Here is a 12,842-nt window from a genome sequence, read left to right on the forward strand (position 1 = left end):
ATGTCACCCATATTTTAAAGAAAAAATACACTAAAATGAATTTTAGTGCAAACAAACACAATATTATACCCCCTCCTCCTTTTTTTTTAAATATAAAATATTCTTTTGCGTTAAATAAATACCAAACACATCAAGTGTTAAAACTGTGCACGCCCATGAGACCAATTCTGAGCATTTTTTGTAATTTTTTTCACACTTGTTAAAATTTGCATTTGTTTGCTAGAAATTACTGTACACCCACCAAAAAGTATATATTTTCTGAAAGTAGAGACAATGGAGAATAAAATGGTGGTAGTTGCAATTTTGTTTTTTCACACACACTTTTTACACAGCTATTTATGACACCCATATTATTAGAAAAACATACAATAAAATTTATTTTAGAGCAAACAATCACAATATTATACCCTTTTTTTAAATATAAAATATTTTGTTATGTTAAATAAATAAATACCAAACATGTCAAGTCTTAAAACTGTGCATGTGCATTTTTTACTTTTTGCCAAAAAAATATAAAAAACGTTTTTTTCCTCAGTTTAGGCCGATACGTATTCCTCTACCTATTTTTGGTAAAAAAAATCGCAATAAGCGTTTATCGATTGGTTTGCGCAAAAGTTATAGCATTTACAAAATAGGGGATAGAATTATGTAATTTTTTAATGTTTTTTTTTTTATTGGTAATGGCGGCGATCTGCGATTTTTATCGTGACTGCGACATCATGACGGACACATCAGACACTTTTTACGCTAATTGGGATCATTGTCAATTATACAGCGATAAGTGCTATAAAAATGCTCTGATAACTGTGTAAATGACACTGGCAGGGAAAGGGTTAACACTAGGGGGCGGGGAAGGGGTTAAGTGTGTCCTAGGGAGTGATTCTAACTGTGGGGGGGATGGGCTACAAGTCACATGACAGTGATCATTGCTACCGATGACAGGAAGCAGTAGATCAGTGTCCTGTCACTAGGCAGAACATGGAAATGCATTGTTTACATAGGCATCTCCCCATTCTGCAGCTCTGTGACACAATCGCGGGACATCGAGTACGCGCGTCCCACTCACTTAAGCAATGCCGTGATTTCAAGAGGACGTACAGGTACCTCCACATGTGCCGCCGCGCCTTTCTGCCAACGTAAATAGTCGTGCAGCGGTCAGCAAGCGGTTAAAAGCAGACACCCTGCAGAATAAAATGGTGGAAGTTGCAATTTTTTATTTCACACAATATTTGCACAGCTATTCATCAAATTATAATTATTATTATTATACAGGATTTATACAGCGCCAACCATTTATGTAGCGCTTTACAACTTGAGGGTAAAGAGTACAACTACAACACAGTTTAAAGTTATAAACCCTTTACAAGCACTTTAACCTACAGGTAGGCCTAGATTAAGGCTTACCTGTAGATGCTTGAACTATCTCCCAGACCTGCACCGTCTAGGAGATATTTGCAAATCGCAGTAAGGCGAATTTCTTCTGCGCAATGCCCCGGATTTAGAAAGGGCACGCTGTGCCGTTAAAGGCGGTTCCTGCGCACATGCACGGGAGTGACGTCACGCGACTCCAGCCAGTCACAGAGCTGGAGTTTGTGGCCCCGGAAGGAAGAGCAGGGAAGAATGGACGCTCGCTACTACTGAGGAAGACAGGGACATCGCGTGCTTCTCCTGCAGGTATGTGTCACATAATGGTCCATTGTGCTTTACCTTTGCAGGGAAACAAAGAGGAAGTTTCACCCCTCAGGGTTTACTTCCTCTTTAATACAGTAGGAATCAGAGAACCCTACTCCTTAGGTGTCCACCATATTCTGCTCTACTGACACCATCCACTGCCTTACTGACACCTTCCACTACCCTACTGACACAATCCTCTGCTCTACTGACACCGTTCACTGCCCTACTGACACCATCCACTGCCCTACTGACACCATCCACTGCCCTACTGACACCGTCCACTGCCCTACTGACACCATACACTGCTCTACTGACACCATCCACTGCCCTACTGACACCATACACTGCTCTACTGACACCATCCACTGCCCTATTGACACCATCCACTGCTCTACTGACACCATCCGCTGCCTTACTGAAACCGTCCACTGGTCTACTGACACCATCCGCTGCCTTACTGACACCGTCCACTGGTCTACTGACACCATCCACTGCCCTACTGACACCGTCCACTGCTCTACTGACATCATCCACTGCCCTACTGACACCGTCCACTGCTCTACTGACACCATCCACTGCCCTACTGACACCGTCCACTGCTCTACTGACATCATCCACTGCCCTACTGACAACGTCCTCTTCCCTACTTACACCCTCCTCTGCTCTACTGACACCTTCCACTGCCCTACTGACACCATCCTCTGCTCTACTGACACCATCCACTGCCCTACTGACACCTTCCACTACCCTACTGACACCATCCTCTGCTCTACTGACACCATTCACTGCTCTACTGACACCATCCACTGCTCTACTGACACCGTCCACTGCTCTACTGACACCATCCACTGCCCTACTGACACCTTCCACTACCCTACTGACACCATCCTCTGCTCTACTGACACCATTCACTGCCCTACTGACACCATCCACTGCTCTACTGACACCATCCACTGCCCTACTGACACCGTCCACTGCTCTACTGACACCGTCCACTGCTCTACTGACACCATCCACTGCCCTACTGACACCGTCCACTGCTCTACTGACACCATCCACTGCTCTACTGACACCATCCACTGCCCTACTGACACCGTCCACTGCTCTACTGACACCGTCCTCTTCTCTACTGACACCATCCTCTGCCCTACTGACACCGTCCACTGCCCTACTGACACTGTCCACTGCTCTACTGACACCATCCACTGCTCTACTGACACCGTCCTCTTCTCTACTGACACCAACCTCTGCCCTACTGACACCGTCCACTGCCCTACTGACACCGTCCACTGCTCTACTGACACCGTCCACTGCCCTACTGACACTGTCCACTGCTCTACTGACACCATCCACTGCTCTACTGACACCGTCCTCTTCTCTACTGACACCAACCTCTGCCCTACTGACACCGTCCACTGCCCTACTGACACCGTCCTCTTCTCTACTGACACCATCCTCTGCTCTACTGACACCATCCACTGCTCTACTGACACTGTCCTCTTCTCTACTGACACCATCCTCTGCTCTACTGACACCATCCACTGCTCTACTGACACCATCCTCTGCTCTGCTGACACTGTCCTCTCTCCTACTAATGCAATAGGCTGCGCACTTCTATGTTCGCTTTAATCATAGTGATTGGTGTTCAAATGACGCGAATCGGCTAATCTTTGAATATTTTTAACTTAAAAAAGAAAAATCCAATAGGCGATTCTCGGATTTCAGTCCTCCTATACTCCCGAGCCCGATAATCTTTTAAGATATTTTTTCATTGACTTCTACAAGTTAAATCTGACAGGGCTTGCTGCAAGTGAAAATAAACAAAGCCGCGGTCCCAAAGTCCGACCCCATCACAGGTTGTCAGCCCGGCCACCACCAGGAAAGGAGAAGAGTGAACTGTGTCGTATTTACTTTATTTGTCAGGATTTCATCATCCCCTCCCCCCCCCCCCCCTCCGCCGCTCGCCGTTTGTTGAAATGAACCCGGCCACCTCCTCTCACATCTGGAGAAACAAACCGACACGGGTTCAATCACCAGATTTTATATAAACTTGTCATTCGGAATTAGAGCCGTGACCGGGCTGTCGGCCGTGCCTAGGCACCACCAAGCTGGAGGAGGCTGTCATCTCCTACAAAAATACATAAAGATTCACGTCTAATTAGACGTTTCGGAACAGATTAGCCGGTAATTCATATAAACCGGGAGACCCTCCGAACCCCCCGAGGTGAGAATTAATAACACCAAAAAAAGAGATCAATGTAAAGCTTTGCCTTAACCCCTTAAATACTGGGCACCCCTTACCAGACACCCCCTTTTCAAATACCGGGTACCCCCTACCAGACACCCCCTTTTCAATACTGGGCACCCCTACCAGACACCCCCTATTCAATACCGGGCACCCCCTACCAGACACCCCCTTTTCAATACCGGCACCCTCTACCAGACACCCCCTTTTCAATACTTGCCACCCCGTACCAGACACCCCCTTTTCAATACCAGGCACCCCCTACCAGACACCCCCTTTTCAATACTGGGCACCCCATACCTGACACCCCCTTTTCAATACCGGGCACCCCCTACCAGACACCCTCTTTTCAATACCGGGCACCCCCTACCAGACACCCCCTTTTCAATTCCGGGCACCCCCTACCAGACACCCCCTTTTCAATACCGGGCACCCCGTACCAGTAACCCCCTTTTCAATACTGGGCACCCCCTCCCAGACACCCCCTTTTCAATACCGGCCACCCCGTACCAGACACCCCCTTTTCAATACCGGGCACCCTGTTCCAGGCACCCCCTTTTCAATACCGGGCACCCCGTTCCAGACACCCCCTTTTCAATACCGGGCACCCCGTACCAGACACCCCCTTTTCAATACCGGGCACCCCCTACCAGACACCCCCTTTTCAATACCGGCCACCCCGTTCCAAACACCCCCTTTTCAATACCGGGCACCCCGTACCAGACACCCCCTTTTCAATACCGGGCACCCCCTACCAGACACCCCCTTTCAATACTGGGCACCCCGTACCAGACACCCCCTTTTCAATACCGGGCACCCCGTACCAGTAACCCCCTTTTCAATACCAGGCACCCCCTTCCAGACACCCCTTGTCAATACCGGTCAACCAATACCACACACCCCCTTTTCAATACCAGGCACCCCCCCTTTTTAATACCAGGCACCCCTACCAGACACCCCCTTTTCAATACCAGGCACCGCCTACCAGACACCCCTTTTCAAAACCGGGCAACCAATACCAGGCACCCCCTTTTCAATACCATGCACCCCCTACCACACATCCCCTTTTCAATACTGGGCAACCCCTACCAGACACCCCCTTTTCAATACCAGGCACCCCCTTTTCAATACCATGCACCCCCTACCAGACATCCCCTTTTCAATACTGGGCAACCCCTACCAGACACCCCCTTTTCAATACCAGGCACCCCCTTTTCAATACCAAGCACCCCCTACCAGACATCCCCTTTTCAATACTGGGCAACCCCTACCAGGCACCCCCTTTTCAATACCAGGCACCCCCTTTTCAATACCAAGCACCCCCTACCAGACACCCCCTTTTCAATACTGGGCACCCCCTACCAGACACCCCCTTTTCAATACTGGGCAACCCCTACCAGGCACCCCCTTTTCAATACCAAGCACCCCCTACCAGACACCCCCTTTTCAATACCAGGCACCCCCTACCAGACACCCCTTTTCAATACCGGACACCCCCTTTCCTTTGTCTTAACCACAAAAAGTGGCAGAAAAGGCTTATTCCGCGTCCACACGACCATTTTTCACGACGTGAAAAACGACGAGAAAAAATAGAGCAGGTTCTAAATTTTTAATGCCCATTTTTCTCGTCAAGAAAAATGCTCTGGAGCCTACACACGACCGTTTTTAATGACCAATTAAAAAAATGGAATTTTTATCGTCATGAAAAACGGTCGTGTGCATTAGTTCTACTGGATACAAGGTGAGGACCTTGGTCTTATGGATGTTTGTTTGATGCTCTCATTGGACTGTATGTGTATAGCTGTCTCCTCTTCTAATTACTGTCTGTGCTGGCCCAGCCCCTCCACTAGGGTTGCCACTTTTTCTTCAAGCTAAACCTGAACACTTTAGCGGCGCACAGCAAATTTTTTTTTTTTTTAACATACACTATAGGATTGTAGCACCTTTACCCTCAGCTTCTTTAGAAAGGCAGTGGTGGTCTTGGAGGTGTTTTTGGGGTCGTTATCATGTTGGAATACTGCCCTGCGGCCCAGTCTCTGAAGGGAGGGGATCGTGCTCTGCTTCAGTATGTCACAGTACATGTTGGCATTCATGGTTCCCTCAATGATCTGTAGCTCCCCAGTGCCGGCAGCACTCATGCAGCCCCAGACCATGACACCCCCACCACCATGCTTGACTGTAGGCAAGACACACTTGTCTTTTTTCTCCTCACCTAGTTGCCGCCACACACGCCTGACTCCATCTGACACTAAATAAGTTTATCTCGTTCTCATCAGACCACAGGAGATGGTTCCAGTAATCTATGTCCTTAGTCTGCTTGTCTTCAGCAAACTGTTTGTGGGATTTCTTGTGCATCATCTTTAAAAGAGTCTTCCTTCTGGGATGACAGCCATGCAGACCAATTTGATGCAGTGTGCGGCGTATGGTCTGAGCACTGACAGGGTGACCCCCCCACCCCCTTCAACCTCTGCAGCAATTCTGGCAGCACTCATACGTCTATTTCCCAAAGACAACCTCTGGATATGACGCTGAGAACGTGCACTCAACTTCTTTGGTGGACCATGACGAGGCCTGTTCTGAGTGGAACCTGTCCTGTTATACCGCTGTATGGTCTTGGCCACCATGCTGACGCTCAGTTTCAGGGTCTTGGCAATCTTCTTATAGCCTAGGCCATCTTTATGTAGAGCAACAATTCAGAGAGTGAGAGCGATAACACCAAATTTAACACACCTGCTCCCCATTCACACCTGAGACCTTGTAACACTAACGAGTCACATGACACCGGGGAGGGAAAATGGCTAATTGGGCCCAATTCGGACATTTTCACTTAGGGGTGTACTCACTTTTGTTGCCAGTGGTTTAGACATTAATGGCTGTGTGTTGAGTTATTTTGAGGGGACAGCAAATTTACACTGTTATACAAGCTGTACACTCACTACTTTAGATTGTAGCAAAGTGTTATTTCTTCAGTGTTGTCACATGAAAAGATAGAAGAAAATATTTACTAAAATGTGAGGGAGGGGTGACCCCCCCCCCCAAAGATACCCCATAATGTGTTGGATAGGCCTGGGTGTCACTGTGAGGGAATGAGGTTTCTGGAGGGAACTTAGGGCAATTGTGGACGATGGAGTCTTTCTAGGATGCTTAGCAGGGATAATGTGGGAGAATAGAGGGCACTGCATGGGGCTTGGGGACACTGTGGAGTGCTTTTGGGGGCAGCATGGGGGGCACTGCAGGGGGCTGGTGGGCATTGTGGGGACTGAGAGCACTTAGGGGGTCTGGGGGGCACTGTAAGAGGTTGAAGGGCACTGTGGCCACTATAGGAGGCTGGGTGGGACAATGGGAGCTTGGAAGTAACGTGGGAAATTAGGGGACCAGCAGCTAGCCGGATGCCTAGGAAAAGGGGGCACAGTGGGCACTGTGGGACTGAGGGCTCTTATAGTGATAGTGACCTGAGAACACTGTGAGGGGTTAAGGGGCACTGTGACCACTATGGAAGGCTGGGTGGCATTATGGGAGTTGTGAGGCATTATGGGAGATCAGCAGCTACCTGGAGGCCCAGGAGAAGGGGGCATAGTGGGAGACTGGTGGGCCCTCTGGGGGTACTGTGACTGGCTGAGGGGCACTGTGGTCACTATGGGAGCTGGGAGGCACTATGGGGGGCTTAGGGAGATTAGAGGATTAGCAGCTAGCTAGAGGTCCAGGAGAAGGGGGGCCATGGCTCGGCAGCGGGTCACAGCCCAATAATTGAAAACCTGTTGGGGCTTGGGGGCACTGTGGGGCACAATAGAGGGCTGGAGGCTCTGAAGTATGAGGGACATTGCAGGAGGCTGTAAGAACTGAGGACTCATAGAGGGTCTGAGTGCACTGCGATTGTTGAAGGGGCAATGTGACCACTATGGGAGGCTGAGTTACACTATTGGAACTGTGATGGGAGATTAGAGGATCAGCAGCTATCTGGAAGTCCAGGAGAAGAGGGCACATTGGGAGACAGGTGGGCCCTCTGGGGAATGGGGGCTCTTTGGAGGTCTAGGGCACTGTGACTGGTTGAGGGGCACTATGGCACTATAGGAATGGGAGGCATTGTGGGAGATTAGGAGACCAGCAGCTAGCTGGAATCCAAAGAGAAAAGGGCACAGCGGGAGGCTGGTGAACACTATGGGAACTGAGGGCTCTTAGGGGGTCTGAGGGCACTGTGAGAGGTTGAGAGGCTGTCATGCTTATGCAATAAAGTCTGGCAGCTTACCTGTCTCATGTGTCCATTAGAGGCCTGACCCTCTTTCTGGCTGTCTTTTATCACCTTCCTCCCTGTATGGCCCCACCCAGGCCATCCCAGGAAGTCTATATTAACTGTTGCACTACAGGTCTGCAGTGCTGTTCAACCTTTGTTTGTATCTTGTTCCTGTCTGCAGTGTGTTACCTTTACCTTCCTGTGTACCGACCTTGGCTCGTCTCTGACTTCTCCTGTTTCCCTGACCCTTGGCCTGTTCCTTGTTTACCCTTGTCTGCCTGTTGCCCGACCTCAGCTTACCCATCACTATCGCTTGTCCTGGTTGCTGCTTCCCCCCTCTCCCTGCGGAGCGTGACCTTGGGCACCCCAGGGGTCGCGACCTGGATCCAGCTGCAGCGAAGGCCATCCTCACCACCAGAGGCTCTGGTGAACACAAAGCTGGGTCTTAGACTCCGCGCCCTGGGGAATCTTGGGCTCACGCTTCCTCTCTGATCACAGCAGTCGGCTATAGGGTTCACTACCCTGTGGTGCATCCCTGACCCCAACGGGGTGCACTTGTCACCTGGCCACAGGTGACCTGACAGGGGCACTGTGGCCACTATGGGAGGTTGGGTGGCACCATTGGAGCTAGGAGGCACTGTGGGAGATTAGAGGATCAGCAGCTAGTTGGAGGCCCAGGAATTGGGCTTTGTGGCCTGGCAGTAGGTCACAGCCTGGTGATTGAGGACCTCTGTTCTAGTGGCCACAATGTGGTGTTTTTATGAAATACCTCAATCAGGAAAATACCACATTATGGCCACTAGATGAGGATGTTTCATTGGAAACAGACACATTAGATACATTACAGGGATTATCTGTGTAAATGCTTTTTTGACAAAAGCAGATATAAACCAGAAACAACCTTCGGCCCCTTTCTTCCAAAATCTTTTGTGAATCCAAATAAAAAGTCCAAAAAACGTGGACTGTTAGACAAGGTCTTTTCAGTTTGTTTAGTTAGTGAACTGGGAATCTTTGTTTGTTTTTTGTTTACCTGTGCCGCCCTTCAATGCGCTCCTTGCTGCAAAGGCCAGTTATAGTCCGGGATGGTTGCCATTTGTTTGTAAGTCCAAAAAATGACCCTGAAATGCGGATTCTGCTCAGGACATCAAATTTCACGTCATCTGAATTTCAGGATTAACTCTAATCCTGAAAAGCAGATCCTGCATGTGATGAAATGGATGTTTTCTAACATAGATAATGAGATATTCAAGATAAAATGGGAAGATAAAATAAAGCAGGGAAGTGAAGTATCTAAAATAAACAGCAGATGGCGCTAGAAGGTAACAACAAAAGATGACAAACTGAATATGATTTTTTAAAGATAAATAAGATCAGAATAAGGGAAGAGAGTTTTACATAAAAAAAAAAAAAATACATTTAGAAATAAAAGTCTCATAAAATGTTGAGCGCTCAGTTTTGTATCTCTCCGTCTCTCCGTGACTGTGTGCTTGTTGAAAAGGACGATTCTGAAAAAGAAATACAAATAAAAAAAAATGAAATGATGGGAATGGACACTTAAACATAAAGGGGCATATCCACAGAGCGAGTACGCCGTCGTATCTACTGATACGCCGGCCTACTTTCAAATTTCCGCGTCGTATCTTTGTTTTGAATCCTCAAACCAAGATACGACGGCATCTGGGTTAGATCCGACAGGCGTATGGCTTCGTACGCCTTCGGATCTTAGATGCAATACTTCGGCATCCACTGGGTGGAGTTCTCGTCGTTTTCCCGCGTCGAGTATGCAAATTAGCTATTTCCGACGATCCACGAACGTACGCGCGGCCGTGGCATTCTCTTACGTCGTCTCTAGTCGGCTTTTTCCGGCATATAGTTAAAGCTGCTGTTTTGCGGCGTATAGTTAGATCTGCCATGTTAAGTATGGCCGTCGTTCCCGCGTTTATTTTGAATTTTTTTTTTTTTTTTGCGTAAGTCGTCCGTGAATCGGGATGGGCGTAATTCACGTCAATGTTAAAAAAAATAACGTCCTTGCAACATCATTTAGAGCAATGCACGGCGGAAAATTTAGGGACGGCGCGGGGACGCGCTTCATTTAAATGAAACATGCCCCCCTACTCGCCGATTTGAATTAGGCGCCGTTACGCCACGAGAGATACACTACGCCGCCGTAACTTACGGCGCAAATTCGTTGAGGATTCAAACCAAAAAAAGTAAGTTCCGGCAGAGTAGCATATCTCAGATACGCTGCGCTGGGGCAGATCTTTGTGAATCTACCCCAAAGAAATCGTTTTTTTTTTTACAATTATTCATTTTGTTTCAAATTGCTATTTATGTTGAAAAGATCATTTTAATAGAAAGGAGACACAGCAATTGCCGGGACAATTTTAGGATGAAGTTTTATAAACATTTCCTTTAGGGATCAAAGGTCAGGGAAACAAAAAGATTTTAGGATCTAAAGTGACACTAAATGATATCTGGGTTCTCCAAAAATAATCGAGTACAGCCTCATATGACTGGCGTGGCAGGGAACAGGGACACTAACTGGTGACAGAATGTAAAAAATAAAAAACAAATAAGATTAATATATTTTTTTACATTTTTAAAATATTTTAATTTTTTTTTTTTTTACACACTATGGGCTAGATTCAGATAGCCCTGCGTAATTTAGTGCGGCCGTTACACCGCCGTAAATTAGGGCGCAAGTTCCATATTCATAAAGAACTTGCACCCTAAGTTACGGCGGCGTAACGTATGTGGGCCGGCGTAAGCCCGCCTAATTCAAATGGGGATGATGTGGGCGTGTTTTATTTAAATTATTGTTGACCCCGCGTATTTTACGTTTTTTAGGAACGGCGCATGCGCCGTTTGTGAAAGAATCCCAGTGCGCATGCTCGAAATTCCTCCGCAAATTGTCATTGCTTTCGACGTGAACGTAAATTACGTCCAGCCCTATTCGTGAACGACTTACGCAAACGACGTAAAAAATTCAAAATATGACGCAGGAACAACGTCCATACTTAACATTGCGTACGCCTCATAGAAGCAGGAGCAACGTTATGCCGGAAAAAGCCTTACGCAAACGATGTTAAAAATTCCGCCGGGCGCACGTACGTTTGTGAATCGGCGTATCTAGGTCATTTGCATATTCTACGACAAAAACTACGGAAGCGCCACCTAGTGGCCAGCGTAAATATGCACCCTAAGATACGACAGCGTAAGAGACTTACACCAGTCGGATCTTTGCCTAATTTCGACGTCTCTTGCTTTCTGAATACAGAAAGAAGATACGCCGGCGCACCTTTGAATTTACGCGGCGTATCTATAGATATGCCGGTGTAAATTCTTGCTGAATCTAGCCCTATGATTGCTTTTTACGTAGGAGAGCGTATCTTTGTGCAGGCGTAGCGTATCCTATTTACGCTACGCCTCCGCAACTTAGACAGGCAAGTGCAGTATTTACAAAGCACTTGCTCCTTAAGTTGCAGCGGCGTAGCGTAAATGGGCCGGCGTAAGCCTGCGTAATTCAAATTTGGAAGAGGTGGGCGTGTTGCATTCAAATGAGCCGTGACCCCGCGTAAATGACGCGCCTAACGAATGGCGCATGCGCGCGCATGCTCAGTATCACGTCGAATTTACGCCCTAAGATACGCCAGGCCCAATGCCTGTGACGAGAACGTAACCTACGCACAGCCCCATCATTGGGAGGAATTCTGGCCTATCATTGGTTGCATTGGGAGGAATTCTGCCCTATCATTGGGAGGAATTGTGACCCATCATTGGTGTCTTTGGGAGGAATTCTGCCCCATCATTGGGAGGAATTCTGCCCTATTATTGGTTTCATTGGGAGGAATTCTGACCCATCATTGGTGTCATTGGGAGGAATTCTGCCCCATCATTGGGAGGAATTCTGCCCCATCATTGGGAGGAATTCTGCCCCATCATTGGTGCCAATGAATAAAAAAGCACCCCAAGGGCCGAATAAAATCAAGCAAATGGCCACATCTGGCCCCCGGGCCGCAGTTTGGAGATCACTGCTTTAAGTTATTGAAGATGCAAGTTTTTGGGACCTCCTTAGGTTCTTCAAGCATCATAGAAAGGGGTCCTGAAAGCTTGCACCTGCAATAACTAAAATTGGCCAATAAAGGGTATCAGCTAAAACGCTAAACGTTCCGCTTTGCCTTTAAAAAAGGGAATTGCGCTTTTTCTTTTCCTTTCTTTTTTCTTCTTAGGCTGATAGGGCCTCTTTTAAAGAAACAACAAAGCATTTCCCAACAATAACCGAATAAGAAAACCCAAATCCGCAGTTATCCTTAGAGGACATGCGATCCACCGACAAAAAGTTGAGGAATTACTGGTTGGAGGAGCAGACACGTTTGGTTAGTACCAAGCCCTCCAGCTTAATTGTTCCAGAAGCCTGTATGGAAAAAGCTCAGCCCGGAGTCCAGACATTATTCATTTTGCAATAAAAACATCAAATATACGTTCATGAGTCATTATATTAGAATACATATGGCTGGACCATCTCCCAGATGTTTCCCCCTCTCTCTCTCTTTCTTTTTGTGATTTTTTTTTCTTTTTTTCAAGGTTCATGTTCGAGAAAAATTAGAGGTTTTAAAATGATTAAAAGCTAATGTGTGAATTATGGCATTTAATATACAGCTAATGCCATTTAATCTATCCTATTTGTTTTCC

The sequence above is a fragment of the Rana temporaria genome, chromosome 13 (genome assembly GCF_905171775.1).
Source record: "Rana temporaria chromosome 13, aRanTem1.1, whole genome shotgun sequence".
NCBI lineage: Eukaryota > Metazoa > Chordata > Amphibia > Anura > Ranidae > Rana > Rana temporaria.